The sequence below is a fragment of the Ovis canadensis genome, chromosome 5 (assembly GCF_042477335.2).
Source record: "Ovis canadensis isolate MfBH-ARS-UI-01 breed Bighorn chromosome 5, ARS-UI_OviCan_v2, whole genome shotgun sequence".
In the NCBI taxonomy this organism is placed as follows: Eukaryota; Metazoa; Chordata; class Mammalia; order Artiodactyla; family Bovidae; genus Ovis; species Ovis canadensis.
The window spans coordinates 37281286-37304318 of NC_091249.1; the positions used below are offsets into that span (position 1 = coordinate 37281286).

General features: G+C 35.5%; 1 protein-coding gene across 1 annotated transcript in view; it reads right to left on the minus strand.

Moving 5' to 3' along the window:
* The window catches only part of ADAMTS19 (ADAM metallopeptidase with thrombospondin type 1 motif 19), a 262774-nt gene that overhangs the window by 113854 nt on the left and 125887 nt on the right, over positions 1 to 23033 (minus strand). The window lies entirely within an intron of this gene.

Genomic DNA, 23033 nt, shown 5'->3' on the forward strand with positions numbered 1-23033 from the left:
TTCTCATCCAGATGATCATTTTCCTTCAGGGATCCGGATTCTCATGTAAGAAATTAGCTACAGCCATGGAGAGATCTGGTGATTCAAGCATTGTTTATCATTAGTTAAATTTTCCTAAAGCTATTTAACTTGTAACAGAAGTTATCATTAAATTGGGACAGGGCTTTTTTTATAACCACACATCTGGAACTATCAGGAGACACTGCTTGATTCTACTGATTTGAAAGAAAACAATTGTGAACCTTTATCTGTGCCAGTCACTGCATTAATCATTTTCAGTGATGATATCATTTAATCCTCACAATACCTCCAGAATGTTTTTATTATCATGACTTCTATTTTACAGATGAGGAAGGAGCTGAAGTTAGTGTGGAGCTGTGACTCAGACCCAGGCAGTCTGTTGGTCAAAAACAGTGAACTTTAAATCACCAAACTATAGATCAAAAGTCTCCATTTATGTATAAGATTTCTTTTCGGAATGATTTTTTAATGTCTCCTCTTCATTAGCAGAAACGCACCTCCACAGGTATAGTCCCAGAACCGACTTGCGTGCACTGTATGGAAAACATTCCCCAAGTAAGATATTAGCAACACCTCTCCTCACACTATGCAACAGAGCTATATTTTAATAATCTCAGTTTAAATTCATTTTGACAAAGAGCCTTGGGCAAATAAACTCTCCACTAACATTGTACATGGTTGTCAAGTCAACTGAGAAAATATTTTTATCTTATAAAACTTCTCAACTTGTTTAAAAGTCCCTGCCAGGAAGTTTTGTGATATTCTGCGGAAAGCTGGAGAAGCATTTGCATTTTGAAGATGGTCCCTTTTGATGTTTAATGAGTTAAAAGAAGAAAATGCTTATGAATTCACTCACATTTTTTAGATAATTTGGAAAGGATCTGATTTGTAAACAGTCATATTTTAAAAGAGTAAACTTTTGGGGGGCTGAACACGTTAAACATTTTGTCATGGTATCTTCCCACTAAAAGCTATATATCATGTCTAAAAAAAACTGATTAAAAAAAGGAAACAAACTTACAATGTCTAACTGAAAGTGGATTATACTTTCATAAAATGACACAATTTCATACAATTCACTGACTGTATCTGATTTGATGTAACTTCACTGATGTGTACTCATGGAAAAAAGCCCAACACTAAGAAATATGAGACATTTTCATTACTTTTTATATTTTAAATCATTTAAATCATTTCATTTTGCACAAAACAAATATGCACTTCTACTGGCAAGTCAAAGGCAATGAAAAGTAAGTCAGTAACAGGCTAAAAAATCAGAGGTTAAAAAATAAAACACACTCTGCTGTGTGTTACATAAAAGATATATTTAACGATTCAACAAATACTTGTTAAGAACACACTAAGTGCTGGGCACTGTACTGAGCTGGGGTCATAAATATGAGTAAGATCCAATTTTTACCCTCAAGGAGTTTATCATCTACTGGGGCTAGAATTCTGTTACCCTCAGGCAGCTAAAGATGTCTGAATCCTGTTCCTCTATGCTCCATAAAGCTCCTTTTTCACCACAACTTCCATTAACCAAGACAATCTGAGTTACTTCACTTTTGGATTGTTGTAATAACCATTTAACTCCTGCCCCTTAACTCTTTGCCTTATTAAACCATGATTTAATTACTTTTTTCCTTATGCAAACATTAACACAAAAACTAGTTCCCCAGGTAAAAGCTTTCAATTCTCCTTGGCAAACAACAATACTGAAAAAGTAAATAATAACAAACCGTGGGGCTAGTTAAAATGCAGATTCCTGGGCCCCACCGGCAACCAATCAAAAGAGATTATTTATACACAAGAAGCAGCATTAACACATTTTCTAGATGATTCGTACTTAAAATTCTGAGAATTGATGAGCTACAAGTTCAAAATCCAAACTTTCTGTCCTGGTTTTCAAGCAACCATAAACTGATTTCAATCTGATTTCCACTGTAACAGTTCATTCTAGCCTAGTGTTTTATTTAGTCCCTTCTGGTCAAAATGCTTTTTACAGCTTCTTTGAGAACTTCTTCCCATATAAAGGACTCTTCAACAAATTCTAACACATATTTCTCATGATTCTTGTTTTGTGCCCTTCAAATATATGGCACATAAGATATCAGAACCATCTTCTATTTCTTTTGAATTTTATACATAACTTGTAATATATACAAGTTATCACCACCTAGACTTAAGTGTTCAGAAAATAAGAACTATCATATTTTCTTTTTAACTCCTTATTTACTTCAATACCATATTAAATAAATTCTATAGATTTATCAGCTAATATGGAATCATAGGAGCAACTAAATATTCTGTACATTTGATGGAAAGCTGAAACTAACATGGCATCTTACTGACTTAGAATAACAATAAGCCTGAAAAGTCTATGGGTGATCTGCTCAAGGAAGGTTGCTAGGCTTACCCTAGACCATACATGTGCCAAGAATGCATTAGAGAGATGTAAACAGAAAGCCAACTCTTGTGTGGCTGTTCACTAACTGGGTGATTTTTCTCCTTTTCCACCTACTCACTATGACATCCAAGCCTACATTTGGAGAGAATCTCATATGGGAGCGCTGCCACTTGTCTACTGGCTTAATTCCCATTATGATTAATAACTTGGACAAACCACTTATTACTCTAACTGCTATCACTGTCTAAATAAAGTATCAAATACAAAACCTGTGTTAGTGGTCTATAAGAATCTCCATAATAAGTACACTTCCTGCTAATCCATTAAAAATTCTGAACGATATATAAGCACTCCTTGAATGAACAGAGAGATGTATGGCCACCGGGTGGAAAACCTCCTCTTTACATTGAAGCATTTATAAAAATAATTATACTACTACTAATAATTCCTACTATTCACTTTCTGTGTATTATCCACTTAGTGTTACAAATCAACAAATGTGCCGTGCGATTAGAGCATCACCAACCTAACAATGAACCTTGAGAGGAAAACTTACCCACATTTTGGGAGCGAAGAAAATTAGTAAAGGCAGATAAGACTGACTGGCCCAAAGTTCATTCAGAGAGTAGCTGGTATGACAGGAACTCAAGACCAAGTCCTGTGTTGCTTTCTCGCTCGTCTGCCCACTGAGTAGTTTCTAACCTTAACCAAGGAGCGTGTACTACCTGTGACTTCTGCTGTATGGAATTCTAAAGCATACAGTATGGGAACAGTGAGTTTACACATCACTATTACCAGTTTTAGTGGGTCAAAGAACATTAATTACAGAAAATTAATTTTGAATATTTTAACAAGCAATGGATTTGACAAGTAAAAATATATTTGGGTGTTTTTTTTTTCATTTTATCTGTTTCCCACCCTGAGTCCTTGATGATGTCTTTATCTTCATTTTTTTACTTACTTCTTATTGTTTGTCTACTCTCCCTTTAGAATATTTCCTCTCTTTCTTATAGTAGATACGCTGATTGGTATCAATTCAGAATGAAGGACAAATATTTTACTTCCTTCTAAAGGACTCCTCCAGCAAACTGAGAAGGATTAACCAAATGTTTGCTCTTGGATGCCTTCTGGGCATATGCTGGCTTCTTATTCAATTAGCAGAATTTTAGATTACATTGTACTACTGCTAAAACTGCTGGAATTGTCCCTTCTCAGTCTGTGACTCCAGGACATGCATGAAATGCTTGAGCAGGTCTGTAACCCGACTTTAAAGAAGACTCATCATAACTGATGTGTAATTTAACTACTGTATGTCTACATAGTTCATTTTATATAAGAATCAAATTAGCACATGCCAGAAAGGAAAAATACTTTGCCATATCTATATTTGAAGAGTCATAAAACCATAATTTCTTTTACTCATTCAAGGCAATTGCATTCCTTGACCCAAACTAATTTATCTTTTTCTACCTCTGAAACTCAACTGCTTTCTACCCTGAATCTAAAAATAACTGTTCAATAGATGAATATGCCTAAAGCAAATGTTTATTAATTCATACAACAAATGTTTGAGTGTCTATAATATACAATGCACTCAACTTGGTAGTGTATGAGGAAGAGTGTATTAGACAGTAACCCTATTTTATAGAGATTCCTGTCTAGTAAGGAGTATGTGCATGTGTGTGTATGTATGTATCAGTATAAATCAGTATATGCATATCAGAAATTAAGCGACAAGTGATATTTACAATAAACAGTGTAAGGGACTTAAAAAAGGAGATATATTTCCAGATAGACCTTCAGGTCTCATTTCACAAAAGGGATTACATTTGTCTTGACCATTAAATAGATTCATTTGTCTTTACTTAATGGAGAAGCAAAATTGAAAAAGGTATAAATCAGTAGTGTTCAGAGTTGGAATAAGAAAAAAGCATTAACAGAGACATCAAGCTTGAAAATTATGGATTGTTTAAATTCATGAAATAGGGAAGAGGATTATAATGTTAGAAAGACAGATTGGGACCAATCTATAAAAGTCATAAATCTGAGTGTGGAATTGGAATTTATTCATTAAGTGGTAAGGACCAATAAAGGTTTCTGGGCTGAAAATCAGAACCACATTTCAGTAAGTTGAATCTGGTGAAAGTATGAGCTAGATTAGAAAGATAAGGTGTTAGGGCAAGGTGTGTATTGCAATAGTCTAAACTGGAAGAATAAGGGAAGAAGGAATGGACTGATAGGATAACTATTTCAGATAAACAACGAACAGAATTTAACAACTGATAATGGGAGGAGATAAGATGATACAGAGTTAAAGATGTTTTAGATGTCTCAGTTTAAGAACTGATAACAATATGCCAATAATAGAAATGCAGGTGTCTGAAGAAGTGAGTTTATAACCAGGCCATACCCTTGGTTCTATCCAGGTACACTTTACATCAAAGCACATAAGAAAATGTCATTGGTTTCAATGGTTTACTAGTTACAAGGCATCTTCATTGTTGGTACTCTGGCAATACTTGAAAACTTTTATTCATTGCCTTCAAGGAGCTAACTTTGCATAATTTTTGACTCATTAGCCTCTCAGTTCCAAAAGAAACTCCTGAATTAACAACTTAGTGGAAAAGCTACATCTCTAGTTTAATAGTTAGATTAAGCTAACTATTAAAGTTTGAGTGAGTGAGTGAGTGAAGTCGCTCAGTTGTGTCCAACTCTTTGCGACCCACTGGACTTAGCCTACAAGGCTCCTCTGTCCATGGAATTTTCCAGGCAAGAGTACTGGAGTGGGTTGCCATTTCCTTCTCCAGGGGATCTTCATGACCCAGGCATTGAACCTGGGTCTCCCGCATTGCAGGCAGATGCTTTACCATGTGAGTCACCAGGGAATAATATATATTAGTTTTTTTCCACTTGGTTCAAAAAGCTAAGCAAAATCCAAAATCATACAGGCACTTTTGGTCACATGAAAACATGTTCTGTGTGTTCATAATGACATAATTTATAAGTAATTTCCCCTAATTTATGTAATTGTATCCACTCATCATTTCTATGAAGTAGGCAATCTAATTACAGTATGAGATCCTTAATCAGTAAATGAATCTTATATGTTTACTGTAGTTTCTTTAACTTATAAAAATAACAGAACTCTGCTAGAACTTTTTATTTTAACACTATCTACTCAAAGTATAAATTAACATAAATGTGCTAAAATTAAATTACAAAACTATATCGTATACTGGTTTCACAACAATTTTGCCCACAACTTAAAGTCCATTGTATTATTTTAAGAATATAAATGTATCTTAAAGGAGCAATTTTTAGAATTAGAAACACAAAGCACTGAGGCATCATATACTAAATGGTCAAAAATAAATACTATTTTATTAATATAAAACAGTAATCATTTTCACATCCTTATGATTATTTTTATGGGCTACTTATTTCTAAAGTAATGGGTAAAATTTAACAGTTGAAAAAAAAGATGAGATGCTCAAGAATTCTAGTGAGCAAAGAAACCAATACAAATTAAATTATAATTTAACATGTGCTAAACTCAAAGCTGGTAAAATAAACTGTATTCACAAGCAGTCCTCTATTTAAATTTGGATACATATTGCCACATGACCCCCGATAATAGTACACCACTTTACACTCCTCTCAAAAATGTATGAGTATCTGTTTCTTCATAGACCAACACTTTTCATTCACTTACACTCTTACTGAAACATCAGTTAACAGCTGAGATGTGAGAGATATAATGTTAAACAGCAAGGACAACAGACATAAACAAACAGAAAAACAAAACAAGGCGCAGCCCACGTCCTCAAGAGGGACAATCTAATTAGAGACACAGACATCAAATAATCATACGAACAATGTAAACCTACGACTGTGAAAAGATTAGGGACAAAAACTACACAGAATTGGTAAGAGCAGATATGAAGGCATTTAACCTACCCATGAAGTACTTCTCTGAAGAAATGATCTGAAAGAAGAGTAAGAGAAAAATGAGGGACATGGCAGGGAGTTTTCTTGCCAAGGGAAGTACATGTTCTTTACATTGGGAGTAAACATGGATTTATCCGTGTAAATTCATGTAATCGGATAGTTGGAAGGATAATTGCTTTGTGGTCTGATAGGCATCCTATGAACAATACGAGGATATGTTCATATATGCCACGGAAATATATCTTTGATGTATGTGGTAATATCCTTCGCCATTTTTCGAATGGGTCTTTAGTTATGTTGCAAATTTAATAGCTCTTTTTAATATTAAAGAAAATATTACTTTGTTGTACATGATGCAGATACTTGCACCTGCTGTACTTCTTCCTTGTGTTGCTATTTAATTGCAAGTCACTAATTTTATGTGTGTTCAAGTGTAAGTCACTCTGTCATGTCCAACTCTTTGCGAACCCATTGACTGTACCTTGCCAGGCTCCTCTGTCCATGGAATACTGGACAGGCAAGAACACTGGAGTGGGTAGCTATTCCCTTCTCCAAGGAATCTTCCCAACCCAGGGATTGAACCTGAGTCTCCTGAATTGCAGGCAGATGCTTTACTGTCTGAGCCTCCAGGGAAGCCCAATTTTATGTGACTTTTCCTTGCACATTTCTAGATTTTAAACTGAGAATCAGGGACATTCTCTATTAAAAGACTTGAAAAAAAAAAAAAGAAAGAAAGAAAACCAACAAAACAAAGAATAGAATCATTTTGGTGTATTCTGATGTACTGTCTAACGTAGAGATCCCTGTTACTTTTGTTACTGAATGATTTGTTTCCGTCCACTGATTATAGGTGTTCTTATTATACACTACATTTCCAATCTTTTCCTACTTTCAAGTAGATTATTTTCTTACTCTCTCTTCCACTGACTTGCTTGCTTATTCAAGCATCAGTATAAACTGCTTTATTTATTCTGAAATATATTAATATCTGATAAAGTTCACCCTCCTCCTTCCCAGTTTTTGCTTTTTTTAAACAAGATATTTCTTATGTTGAGTTTTCCACATGAACTCTAAAAGCCTAGCATGCTGTAGTCCATAGGGTTGCAAAGAGTCAGACATGACTTAGCAACCGAACAACATCACCAAAATAACTTTTAAAAAATTGATATTTTAGGCAGATGATTATATTAGTTTATATACAGATAATAGTCATTTTATGATATTGATGTTCCTATCCCAAACCAGGAAATGTATTTCCATTTATTAAACCACTTTTATGACTCTGTATGGCTATAAATTCTTCTTTTTTAAAGATTTATACATCCCTTTGTGAATATATTCCTAGGTATTTTATCTTAATTTTTATTTTATTTTTTGCTATCTTCAATAAAATGGATTTTTTTTCTTTCATTATAGTTTGCAAAAGGCTCTTGTTCATGTTTTGGAAAGCAAAAATTTTTTACAGTTTTGTAAAAAGCCACTTAAATTTCCTTATTGCTCTAATAGTTTTTTTAGTAGATTGTCTCAAGTTTTCTATTTATATAAATTATACTCATTTTGCCCCTCCTTTCTAGTATTATATTTATTTTTAAATTATTAAATATTTCACAAAAACAAAGACATTCATATATATGTGCATACACATTACACTGTGTGTCTAAATTTGTTATGCAATCTAAATAAATTAAGCATTAAGGAGAGAAATAGCAAGGTCCTTCTATATATAGCACAGAAAACTATACTCAATATCCTATGATAAAGCATGATGGTCAACACCAAAATCAGATTGATTATATTCTTTGCAGCGAAAGATGGAGAAGCTCTATTCAGTCAGCAAAAACGAGACCAGGAGCTGACTGTGGCTCAGATCATGAACTCCTTATTGCCAAAATCAGACTTAAATTGAAGAAAAGTAGGGAAAACCACTAGACCATTCAGGTATGACCTAAATCAAATCCCTTATGATTATACAGTGGAAGTGAGAAATAGATTTAAGGGACTAGATCTGATAGATAGAGTGCCTGATGAACTATGGACGGAGGTTCGTGACATTGTACAGAAGACAGCCATCAAGACCATCCCCATAGAAAATAAATGCAAAAAAGCAAAATGGCTATCTGAGGAGGCCTTACAAATAGCTGTGAAAAGAAGAGAGGCGAAAAGCAAAGGAGAAAAGGAAAGATACAAGCATCCGAATGCAGAGTTCCAAAGAATAGCAAGAAGAGATAAGAAAGCCTTCTTCAGCGATCAATGCAAAGAAATAGAGGAAAACAATAGAATGGGAAAGATTAGAGATCTCTTCAAGAAAATTAGAGATACCAAGGGAACATTTTATGCAAAGCTGGGCTCGATAAAGGACAGAAATGGTATGGACCTAAAAGAAGCAGAAGATATTAAGAAGAGGCAGCAAGAATACACAGAATAACCGTACAAAAAAGATCTTCATGACCAAGATAATCACAATGGTGTGATCACTCACCTAGAGCCAGACATCCTGGAATGTGAGTCAAGTGGGCCTTAGAAAGCATCACTACGAACAAAGCTAGTGGAGGTGATGGCATTCCAGTTGAGCTATTTCAAATCCTGAAAGATGATGCTGTGAAAGTGCTACACTCAATATGCCAGCAAATTTGGAAAACTCAGCAGTGGCCACAGGACTGGAAAAGCTCAGTTTTCATTCCAATCCCAAAGAAAGGCAGTGCCAAAGAATGCTCAAACTACCGCACAATTGAACTCGTCTCAAATGCTAGTGAAGTAATGCTCAAAATTCTACAAGCCAGGCTTCAGCAATACGTGAACTGTGAACTTCCAGATGTTCAAGCTGGTTTTAGAAAAGGCAGAGGAACCAGAGATCAAATTGCCAACATCTGCTGGATCATGGAAAATGCAAGAGAGTTCTAGAAAAGCATGTATTTCTGCTTTATTGACTATGCCAAAGCCTCTGACTGTGTGGATCACAATAAACTGTGGAAAATTCTGAAAGAGATGGGAATACCAGACCACCTGACCTGCCTCTTGAGAAATCTATATGCAGGTCAGAAAGCAACAGCTAGAAATGGACATGGAACAACAGACTGGTTCTAAACAGGAAAAGGAGTACATCAAGGCTATATATTGTTACCCTGCTTATTTAACTTATATGCAGAATACATTATGAGAAACCCTGGGCTGGAAGAAGCACATGCTGGAATCAAGATTGCCTGGAGAAATATCAATAACCTCAGATATGCAGATGACACCACTATTATGGCAGAAAGTGAAGAGGAACTCAAAAGCCTCTTGATCAAAGTGAAAGAGGAGAGTGACTAGGTTGGCTTAAAGCTCAACATTCAGAAAACAAAGATCATGGCATCTGGTCCCATCATTTCATGGCAAATAGATGGGGAAACAGGGGAAACAGTGTCAGACTTTATTTTTTAGGCTCCAAAATCACTGTAGGTGGTGACTGCTGCCATGAAATTAAAACATGCTTACTCCTTGGAAGGAAAGTTATGACCAACCGAGAGAGCATATTGAAAAGCAGAGACATTACTTTGCCAACAAAGGTCCATCTAGTCAAGGCTATGATTTTTCCAGTGGTCATGTATGGATGTGAGAGTTGGACTGTGAAGAAAGCTGAGCACTGAAGAATTGATGCTTTTGAACTGTGGTGTTGGAGAAGACTCTTGAGAGTCCCTTGGACTGCAAGGAGATCCAACCAGTCCATTCTAAAGGAGATCAGTCCTGGGTGTTCTTTGGAAGGAATGATGCTAAAGCTGAAACTCCAGTACTTTGGTCACCTCATGCGAAGAGCTGACTCATTGGACAAGACTCTGATGCTGGGAGGGATTGGGGGGCATGAGGAAAAGGGGATGACAGTAGATGAGACAGCTGGATTTCATCACCGACTCGATGGACATGAGTTTGAGTGAACTCCGGGAGATGGTGATGGACAGGGAGGCCTGGTGTGCTGCGATTCATGGGGTTGCAGAGTCAGACACGACTGAGCGCCTGAACTGAACTGACAAACCATGACAGAAAGAATGTGTTAAAAAAAAAAGAATGTATACGTATGTGTAAGGAAATGACTGCTGTACAGTTGTATTTAACACAACATTATAAATCAAATATACTTTCAGCAACAACAACAAGCATTAAGGGAAACATTCACACAAATAGGAAATTTGAACAAGACGAATTCTCAGATTCATGCCCAAATTCTTTATCAGGCCTCATGCTTTTGCCTTCAAGAAGGCACATAAAGTGTGTTCTGCTGTAGAAATCATTTCAATCTTGAAGTTCTAAAGACAGTCTCATATATTTTCTGTTAGAAGTCTCATCTGTACTATAACAGTCTTTATTTCACCCACAATTGATTTCTAGAAAAGATCTTAAGAAAGTGTTCAATTTTATTTTTACACCTGTGGGAAACCAATCATACTATCTCATTTTTATTAACAGTCAATTTCTCTATTGATCTGCAATGACACACGGTCAGATGTCAGGTTTTCAAGAAAACTTGGCCTTCTTTGCTGCTGCTGCTGCTGCTGCTAAGTCGCTTCAGTCGTGTCTGACTCTGTGCGACCCCACAGACGGCAGCCCACCAGGCTCCCCCGTCCCTGGGATTCTCCAAGGAAGAACACTGGAGTGGGCTGCCATTTCCTTCTTCAATGCATGAAAAGTGCAAAGTGAAAGTGAAGTCGCTCAGTCGTGTCTGACCCTTAGTGACCCCATGGACTGCAGCCCACCAGGCTCCTCCGTCCATGGGATTTTCCAGGCAAGAGTACTGGAGTGGGGTGCCATCACCCTCTCCGTGGGCCTCTTTATGATTCTGCATTTCACTGGACTGACTGTCTGTAGGTATAAATGTTGAGGTCTTGGTTACTTTAGCCTCTATAATAGGTCTTCATTTCTGTTAGAGAAAGAGTTCCATATTATTCGACTCTTCCTCCTCTTCTAATTCTGCCTCCAGCTTCATGGCTTTTCTAAAAATGTTTTGGCTATTTTTGGCTATTTGCACTTATATATAAATGTTAGAAATAAGTTTATTCACTGGAATTTCCATGAACCTCTGAAGTATTTATAGCAGAACTGAAATCTGTAAGATATTTCATTTATCCACAAACAATTGCTATACATCCACTGATACAGGTTTAATTTAATTTTAATAGAAGTATTTGCTTTTCTATCTTTTGTTAGATTATGCTTAATTATTTTGTGGTTTTTGTTGCTATAGTAGATAAACAGTAACCTCTTTTTTTTGATATTTTGTATTTTTGTGTTGACAGCTAATTCCTTAATATATATCCTATATCCAATAAAATTACTATACTCTTCAACTAATTCTATATTTTACTGTGCATTATATCATGTTTTTATATAGGCATTCATGTAATTGGCAAAGTAAAATAGCTTTGTTTCTTCATTCTCAACACTACATCTTTTATTTTTCTCCCATTCTGCACTGGCTTGTAGGAGCTTCCCTGATGGCTCACTGGTAAAGTATCCTTCAGCAATGCTGGAGATGGGACTTCAATCCCTGGGACAGGAAGACCACCTGGAGAAGGAAATGGCAACCCATTCCATTACTCTTGCCTAGGAAATCCCATGGACAGAGGAGTCTGGTGGGCTGCAGTTTATTGGGTCGCAAAAGAGTCAGACAAAAGTTAGTGACTAAACAACAACCACAATAGTGTACTGGTTTATACCTCCAGTAATGTCCAGAAGTAGACATAGAGACATCTTTGTGAGTTTATGAATTTTATAGAGGATTTTTCTAATATTTGACCGTTATTTGACCGAATGATGTTTCCCATTGATTTTGGTAAATATACATGAGAAAGTTTTATTAGATTTTTTATTTCGATTTTATTAAAATTTTTTTCTGTATCTACTAAGATAGTGTGGTTTTTCTAATTAACAGAATCTGTTAATTAATCTGTTATTGAGGGGGTTAAGAGTTTTAAATGATAAATGACCTCTGCTATACAGACATAAATTCACCTTTATTCTCTTGTATTAACTTCATTTATTTATACAGGCTTCCCTGGTGGTGCAGAGGTTAAAGTGTCTGCCTGCAATGTGGGAGACCTGGGTTCGATCTCTGGGTCGGGAAGATCCCCTGGAGAAGGAAATGGCAACCCACTCCAGTATTCTTGCCTGGAGAATCCCATGGATGGAGGAGCTTGGTTGGCTACAGCCCACGGGTCGCAAAGAGTCAGACACGACTGAGCGACTTCATTGTCACTGTCATTTTATTTTAAAAAAGTTTCTTTGCTATTGTGCATCATTCTCAGATAAGAAATGATCATAACTTCCTTCTATAAATGTCTTTCACTTAGTTTATGACCTTTATTGATTATATTAGTACTAGCCTCAAATAATGACTCTGGGGATGTTCTTTCATTCTAGATAATTCAGAGTTTTTAAATTTCCTTGAACCTATATTATGTCTGAACTCGTGTTTTCTTTAAAAAAAAAAAATCTAAACTGCTGATTCAGTTTCTTTAAATGGTTATACAGCTTGATGTCCTTCCATTACATTTTCTTAGAATTTTCCCACTTCATCAGTTTGTAACTTCTTGCCATGAAAGTATTCAGTATATTTTCTTTTTAATGTCTTTGTTATCTGTGTTACACCTCCTTTTCTCATTCCTAGTACTATCGAATTGTGCTTATTTTTCTTGATCAATCCTATTTTTGTCAATTTTACTTGCATTTTCATAGATCTAATCTTGACTTTGTTCACATTTACTGCATTTTTCCTTTTTATTAGTTCCTACTCTTTGTGATTTCTTTTTTCTATTCTTTTACTTTCTTATTTTTCTAACAATTTAATTTGAAAACTTAGGGCATTAATTTCAGCATAAGGTTTTCATGTATATTTGCCAACAAAGGTCCATCTAGTCAAGGCTATGGTTTTTCCAGTGGTCATGTATGGATGTGAGAGCTGGACTGTGAAGAAAGCTGAGTGCTGAAGAACTGATGCTTTTGAACTGTGGTGCTGGAGAAGACTCTTGAGAGTCCCTTGGACTGCAAGGAAATCCAACCAGATCCAACTGATCTAAAGGAGATCAGTCCTGGGTGTTCATTGGAAAGACTGATGCTGAAGCTGAAACTCCAATACTTTGCCACCTGATGCAAAGAGCTGACTCATTGGAAAAGACTCTGATGCTGGGAGGGATTGGGGACAGGAGGAGAAGGGGACGATAGAGGATGAGATGGTTGGATGGCATCACTGACTCGATGGACATGAGTTTGGGTGAACTCCGGAAGTTGGTTATGGACAGGGGAGGTATGGCGTGCTGCGATTCACCGGGTCGCAAAGAATCGGACACGACTGAGCGACTGAACTGAACTGAAAGCTATTCATTTTCCTCTATGTACTATTTTATCTGCAAGCTGTATTTTCTAAATAGTACATTTGCTGTTGTTTAAACCTGAAAATTTTCTGGTTTCCCTAGTGATTTTTTCCGGGATATATGCGTTTTTCAAAAGTATGCTTGTAAAAGTCTTAGTTTTCTTTTTGTTACTAGGTGTTTAACTTAACTGTACTATGATCAAAACAATTTATCTGTATATTCACCTCTAGAAATTTGTTTAGACTTACAGAATAAAACAATATATGGTTATTCTTTGTAACTATCCAATCGGTTTTAAAAGATTAGGTATTCTTTAATAATTCACTGTAGGTTTTCTATCTGCTCAAAATTTTTAGTTGTTCAAATGTTTTCTATATAGATCTTTCTGCTCACTTGATCTATCAGTCACAGTGAGCTATTTTAAAAACTCCCACTATGACTGTAATTATATCTCTGTTTTGTTAATGTTTGCCTTTATACTCTGAAACTATGTCATTAGAATCTGGTTCATCCCAGACTCCCTGATGGATTCTTTTTCACACCATATTCTGAAGCAAACCATCTGTTGCCACCTCTGGAGATACACATTGCCATGTAAGGGGCTGTGAAGCTCTGGCTTTCATTTACCAGGGTAAATTAAACCCTCAGATCCTCCAACCAGCATTAAGACTTAGCTTCCTGTGAGTGAGAAATTCCATCTCTTTTATATCAATAGATGACTTCTATCTCTAGTATGTAAAAATTTTTCTTTATGGCCCTTTAGTTAACTATTTATTTAAAACATTTCTTCTTGGAATTTTCAGGTATTTAAAATGGGAAGAGAGAGTTCAATGTGCTTACAACATCCATCAATCCAAATCATAATCTTAATCGCAATGTAAATTTTTAATGTGAAAATCAATGCCAACTTACTACTTAGATATAACAATTCATTTCCTCAGGTGGATTATTTAATTCATTTCTAACAAACAATCAGTACATTCATATATTCAGCTGTTCTACACAAGTTAGGAGGTTATATATTCTATACATTTAATAAATTTATTAAGTTTAATAAATTTATCTCTATTGAGTAAGTAAATTTTTAAGTACATACTATGTGCCAAGTAAGCAAGTACTACTGTTCTAGAAATTGGAAATATAATACTGAACTAAGGAGTCAAGAATTCAACATATACATACAGATAAATAGATACATGTCTAGAATTGGAAACATTTTATGAAGCAAATTAAAGTAGGTAGACGAAGATAAATTGGGGGTGTGGTTACTATTATGCTTTAAGAAATGTATTCAGAAAGGCCTCACCTATGACACTTGAGCAGAGGACTAAAAAAAAAATAAAAATACGGAGACAGTCATGTGACTGTTCTGAAGAAGGATATTGCAGGCAGAAGGAAAAGCAAAGGGCAGAGGATCTGTGCTTCATGTGTTTGAGTTACAGAAAAGAGTCTGATGCTCCTCAAACCCTGTTGGTAAGGAGGGCAATGGAAGGCTTGAAGGGGAGGAGGCTATTCCAGGGCCTTGTGGACTATTTTAAAGACCGGGGATTTTATCAGTGAAATAGGAAGTTACTGGAAGATTTTGAGCAATGAGGGCAGGTAATTTGCTTTGTTTCAAAAGAATCTCCCTGGTTCTGAATTGAAAACAGGCTATGGGAGGCAAGGGCTGAAAAATAAAGATCATTTAGGAAGCCACTGTAATAATCCAGAAGAGAGACGATAATGACTTGGCCCAGAGTGGTAGTAGATTAGTGAGAAGCAATCAGATTCTGGCTACGTTATAAAGGTAGAATCAACAGCTGAGGAGGAGAGCGTGAAGAGCGAGAAACAGAGAGGGCTCGAGGATAATTTCATGGTGTCTGCTGAGTGTCTGGAAGGATGGAGCTTCCGCTTATTGCGATAGGAAGACTTCAGGAGGGAGCACTTCCTGTGTGTGGGGAATCATTTCTGCATGTGCATGCTGGAATAAAGTCTTGCTCCATGTAACCTTGGGTATATGTGAAACTACATGATATTATTTTAATAAAACTTTAACTAAAAACTTATTAATAGTTTCATACAATAGCTGAAAATGTTCTAAAGAATGAGTGTGCATACGACACCTTTTCTATAATAATTCTTTATTAACATTCTATGCAAAAATTTTACTAAGGCAATTACAATTATTACTTATTATAATTACTATATTACTCACTTATTTAACATATATTTACTGATTGCCTAATATGCATTGACAACTATCAAATGGATTAGGAATCTCATGATAATAAAAAATAGGCATGGTTCATTACCCCCTGGAGCTTAAAACTGATAAAAAGATGAACAAATGTACATTTATAAAGACATAACTTATAGAACACATCCTACAGGAAAATGGCTTACTGATAAGATGTATGAATTACGATCAGTAGAAGATAATTACTCAAAGCCGTTCCCATCCATGTAAGGCAGAGGGTGTGGCATGTACCAATGTCATGTGTGCAAAGAACCACGGTCCATTAGAAACACTGGAAAAACTCTCTTGTGGCTGCAGTGCTGAGAATGAGAGGGAGCATAGCGTGAGGTATGGCTGAAGACACAAGCTGGGGAGAGACAATAAAGAGGCAGTCCAGAAATAAGCTGAGTAAGTTAGAAATGCCCTTCAGCATCTCTGGCATAGCATAGTAGTTAACAACACAGGCTCTGGATTTGGACAGACTTGAACATCCACTCAGGCACTTATTAGCTGTATGAGTTTTGGCAGTCACCATCCCTAAAATAAAACTAATACTACTGCCTTCCTTCTTTTGAAGAGGAGGGCAGAAGTCTTTGGTCTCAATGTGCTAAGTCAGTGTAAAGTTTTCCTGTTCAATAAATCTCCAGATACAGCAAGGTCAGAAAAATACCCACAGGGTTATGTTACTATTAATTATAGTTCATATTATTATTTCCCTGATAGTATATATATTTTATAATAAAAAATAACACCTGGGGCTAAGTTTCAGTAAAAGCTTACCTAATATAAAAGGGGTTATTTTACTTTTAGTTGGAATTAACAGAGAGGGCTAAATTATTTGTGGCCCTAAATAAAACAGTACATGATATGTATACATGGTACATATATGATACATATTCATATTTTTGATATATCATTTATATAACAAAAAATCTAAAATACCACTAAATTATGAAAATTGTATAATTTATATATAATCATATTATGAAAAGTGAAAGTGAAGTTGCTCAGTCATGTCTGACTCTTTGCAACCCCATGGACTGTAGCCTACCAGGCTCTTCCATCCATGGGATTTTCCAGGCGAGAGTACTGGAGTGGGTTGCCATTTCCTTCTCCAGGGGATCTTCCTGACCCAGGGATTGAACCCCAGTCTCCTGCATTGTAGGCAGATGCTTTACAGTCTGAGCCACCCGGGAAGTCCAATCATATTATGTAAATTATATATAATTTATATAACAAATCTAAAACACTACTAAATAATTGCACAAAAAAAAACTTTTGTTATTTGCAATGGATTGCATCACAGTATTTATGTATATAAAAGGACCATATAAAATATATGAAAGTGAAAGTGAAAGTCACTCAGTCATGTCCAACTCTTTGTGACCCCATGGACTATATAGTTTATGGAATTCTCCAGGCCAGAATACTGGAGTGGGTAGCTGTTCCCTTCTCCAGGGGATCTTCCCAACCCAGGGATCGAGCCCAGGTCTCCTGCATTGCAAGTGGATTATTTACCAACTAGCCACAAGTGAAGCCAAAATACAGGAGGAGAGAGAGAAACAATTCAAATAAAAACCATCTTTCAGGCTAAAAATAAAAACATTCCTCTGTGTGGCAACCATATGTGACTCCAATGCAAGACTGACAGAGTATGTAGCTGTTATGTCACATGGCTACTCAAAGTGTGGTCTGGGCACTGGCTGCCAGAAGGTGTACTACAGTGTAAATCAGCTACATCACTGTAGCACACAATTTAGTTCAACTGACTTAAAAAAATTTTTTTCAAGGCTTTTTCAACAAAGCCAGAAATGTGCTATATTCTGGCATAGCTTCTTAGCTCATCAGAGGCCACATTTTCAATATAAGATCAGTTACTGAGCAGTTTGGGAAGATCCCCTGGAAAAGGAATAGACTACTCACTCCAATTTTCTTGGGCTTCCCTGGTGGCTCAGACAGTAAAGTATCTGCCCACAACACGGGAGACCTGGTTTCAATCCCTAGGTTGGAGAGATCCCCTGGAGGAGGGCATGGCAATCTACTCCAGTATTCCTGCCTAGAGAATCCTCTTGGACAGAAGAGCCTGGCGGGCTGCAGTCCATGGGGTCGCAAAGAGTCAGACATGACCGAGCAACTAAGCATAGTACAGCACAGCACACTGAGCAGTTAATGAGCAAATAAAATTTAACGTAGAAAGCTGTATTACATACACTAATGTAGATTTTAGGTGACTTTCTAAAATTATATGGCAATAAAGAAGAGTGAGATACAGGGTGAAGGGAAAAAAATAGAAAAGAACTGGACAAAAATGTTTTCCTAATTGCAGAATGAGGAAGCACTTTCAATTGCTAAAAACTATAGGAAAAAATATGAGATTTGACTGTTTAAAAAATACTTTGCAGGTCAAGAACTTTAAAAGACATGATTAAACTAAGAGAAGTAGGAAGCTCTTAACAATGTAACTGATCAAAAAAGAATCCTCATAACATCAAAAAACTCTGAAAAATTATTTTCTATTAGCTTCAGTTTCCTCATCTGTAAAAAGATAATAACAATACTTAGTTCCAGACTTCTGTGAGATTTATTAGATATGGATAAACTGATACAACATCTGATAATAAAAGTCTTTTAATTTTTATTAGATAGCCTTTGTCAACCTAATGTAAATATGATATTTTTAAACTTAAAAATATTGTATAATTTTGCAGGTTAGAGTTAACACCATAAGTCTGGGTTCCAACCTGCACCTTCTAAAAAAGGTCTAGGACTTGTCTTACTCTTTGGAGCAAACTCTAAGCCCTTGAAATATCTTGCCTAATAAAAAAGTATCTTTGTTTATGGGGGCCCCGAGATATGTCCAATAGTTAATACTAACAGCATGATTTGTGGTGGGGGACTTAGAACAGCTTGACCTCTGTAGGGAATGAGTGGTCAGCCTTGCCTACATGACTAAATTCCACCAAAAACCCTGGATACCAAAGTTCAGGTTAGTTTTTCTAGTTGGCAGTACAATGTACGTGTTCTCAGACACTATTAGAGAATTAGCATTTTCTACACAATTCCACTGGAAAAGGACAAGAGGAAGCATGTGCCATGCCAGGTATCTCCTGGGCCCTGCCCTATGTGCCTTTTTCCATTGCTGATTTTAATCTACATCTTTTCACTGTAATAAACTATTGCTATAAGTAAAGCAGCTTGGCTGGATTTTATGAGTCCTTGTAGCAAATCACTGAACCAGAGAGTCTCAGGGACTTTCCCCTCACACAGTAATATAACCAGTTAACATATGCATAATAATTTACAACTTGAAATCAAAGTATAATCTATTGCTTTAAGAAGTTATGTTCATAAAGATGATTTAAGACATAAAATGTAGTGAACATGTGTATATGTATATGTTCAACAAACCCTGTCAAAATTATTAACAATTTCCTAAGGTATTTTTATTTATAAAAATAAAATGTTAGCATTCATCAGAGTAAATTAATGAAAGTCCTATCTGTATTTCATAGGTATAAAAACATTAAATAATAATCAAACATTCTATTGTTGAAATTTTTGGTTATAAGAAAAATAAACACTCCTTTGATCTATCATTTAGGAAGAAAAATAATTTTGGAAAAGTAATCATAAAATATTGGTATAAATCAGTTATTTCCTCTTTCTTGCTATGGATTTGAACTTACACTTTTATATATCATTACCTATAATTATGACAAGTATTACTTATATTACACATAAAATTATATTTGCTAACTTCCCAAAGGAAAAATTTAATAGATTTTTGCAGACGTTATTTAAGATTCTTTGGCAATTGTAAAAGAAGGATTTTCTTTTTTTGTTGTTGTTGTTCACTTCAATTACTAAAATTCTCACCCTACCAGCAAGAGTCACTTTTATTACTTGGTGGCCCATATTGACTTTTCCAGCTATATGTGGAATTGCTCTGGGAATTTCCAGAAATCAAATTCAAGGCAACAAACATAAATACACCCATTTCAAATCAATTTAGAGACATTTTGTATGTGAATATGAACGTATTCTTGAATTAACAAGTTAAAATGGAATAATTCTGCCATTCTTAAATTCTGGGTTTAAAAATGAAATGATCCATTTCTGCCTATAGGACCCCATGAACTGCAGCCCACCAGGTTCCTCCGCCCATGGGATTCTCCAGGCAAGAGTACTGGAGTGGGGTGCCATTGCCTTCTCCCATATGAGAAGTTATAACTAAAATAAATAAATAAATAAATAAATAAAAAGAATTAACAGCTTCACTTAAGCAGCTTAATCTTAATTATACCTCTAAGTAAAAGAGTTCTGTTGGTGTGTTTGGGTGTGTATTTGTGTGTGTGTGTACATGTGCACATGTAAGATCCATATAATTATCTAACATCTATGAAAACTTCCCCTATTTAAGAGGCTATGTGTACATGAACATTGTTTTTTATTTCTTCTTCCTACATGTTTGTTTCCTTGTGTTTTATATTTTACAGTGGATGATGATGTAGTTTATATGGATGAACTTCCTGCTGTTTGTTCTTTTGATCTTTATAAAGACCCCATTACTCTCACTGCTATTGTCTCCCTCTCGAGCATCAAGAAATTTTTTAGCCTATGCTTTTGAGACAAACACTGCTTACTGGTAAGGAGAGTTTTTAGTAACTAAGTAGTTCAACATATATCACATGGTCCTGGTATTAATCCATCAAGCATTACACATACCTTTGGCACATCTCTATTGATTTTGGGTGCAGCTCTATAAAAGTCAAATAAAATAATATTTTACTACCATTTTAGCCATTCCAACCTGAGTTTCTGCTCATAAACCAATGTTTCTACTACATAAAGCTGAAGTGGCATTTCCTTAAATCATATCATATCGTTTTTTAAGTAGTTATATGCTCTTGACCCACCTTTTGCATGTTAATAAAGCAACTTGTACTGTGGTTTGTTCATTTAATTACTGTTTCTCCTACATTTTAGAATATAGCACACATCAAAGAGATTAATTCTATATGTATACTTTTATAATGTAAAATTTCTTTTTAAAGTGACCCCTCTAGTATTCATGGTACTTGACAAAATCATTAATGTTTGTTTCATTAAAAGGTAATCAGCTACCAAGTTGTTAATGCATTGCTGAAGTGAAAATTTTAAGTATTCAGAAACTTGCATTTAATTTATAGGAATTATATTTATGACTAGTTTGCCCTAACTTAAAATGTTTTTAATAATAACTTTTTCTTGCCTCTAAATACTATTTCTCAGCATTCTTCATTCAAATGATACATGTGGTTTTTTCCTATTAAGATTAAACTGAAACATCTTTAAATTATAAAATCAGAACTGAATTAAGAATCTAAATCCTATCATTCCTGGTATCAAATACTGAATGAAATCATTGTATTGTATACTTTCCCTTAAGGATGATGATTTCAAAGTATATTTATCTTTTCTTCTTTTTCAAGTAACAACCCCCCCATATATCCTAGAACACTCAAATGACAACTGAAAGCCTGCATAAGAGAAAATGAATGTGTTTCTACACATTTTAAAACAATGACATCAAAAAACCAATCACTGCTGATAATGTCCTATTTCTTGTACTAGGTTATGGGTATATTCAACATTTGATCATTTATAGGACTATATAATTATGACCTGATCATTTTTATATATTCCAGTTTACTTGACTAAAAAAGGGTTTGGTTTTTTTTAATAAAAACCATTAAGGCTTATATAAGTTTTCATCAAAGTTTTTCTTTACCAATCAAATTCCACTGCCAACTCAAGTTTACTCAACTGTCTACAGAGCCCAGCTATATGATGAAAACAGTCAGCTGGAGGAATGGTAGCAAAGTGCTGCTGTCTGCGATGAGCTGGGGAGGATGGGTCCAGCCTAGAGGGCAGAGACGCTACTCAGCTCCAAGGGATGGCTGCCATATGGGACTGTGCGTCTAATGCTGCCAGGTCTGGAAATTTGAATTTTTATGTCAAATTTATATTTTTAATGTTGGCAACTGATTCAATTTTTGAAACACTGCAGCCAAACCAAATATGTCTTTGACCAAAGAGGCCTCCATAAAGATCACCTCCCTGAATAGGGCTTCAGTAAATCTGAGTTCAATTAAAATACTTTTCAGTTGTTCTGCTGATACTACTAGCACATCGAGAAGCCTACAGTCAAAATTAGGTCTGATTCCCTAACCCACACCACTCTACTATAGTGTATTTTACTACTACTTTACTGTAAAGTAGTGAAAGTCTGAAAGAGTTAGTTGTTCAATTGCGTCTGACTCTGCAACCCCATAGATTGTAGCCTGCCAGGCTCTTCCGTCCATGGAATTCTCTAGGCAAGAGTACCAGAGTGGATTGCCATTCACTTCTCCAGGGGATCTTCCCAACCCAGATGATTTACCATCTGAGCCACCAGGGAAGCCCGATTTCCATAAATATGGTCTATTTCTTACGTCATTTGAATTACAAACAAACTTCCTAATACAGGTATTGTCCCCATTTTATTGATGAGGAATTCAAGATCTAAAAACAGTAGACAACTTAATGCAGAAATTCAGAACAGTATGACCTGAGTTAGATGACATGAGTTCAAATCTTTCCTCCAAGATAGTATTTTCATCATTCTGGGAGGGTAAATAACCCCTCTATACTTCAGGTTTCTTCTCTATAAGATGGGTACTCTAACAGTCTATTTGACAGGAAAGTTGTGGGGATATATAAAGCATGTAGAATGTGTCTGGCACATAGAAAGACTATGTAAGTGTTGCTAACACCACTTATTATTGCTATTTTTATTATCTGTAAAATGAAATCCTTGCTTTGTATGAGTTTTAAGTGAACTAATCTATGTACAGTGCTTAGAATTATGTCTGAGATGTACTTAATGTTCATTACACATGAATTGTGTGTCCAGTTTAATTCTCTTTCACATGCATTACTCCTAAACTGTGCAGATAAATTCTTTTGCTCTCTACTGGGTATTAACAAACAGGAACTATCAGAAGTTGAAAGCATTTTTACTTGTATGTAGTATTTTCCTGGGATGCTCGAATAATGCATATCTTTTTAGTGTCATGATTAT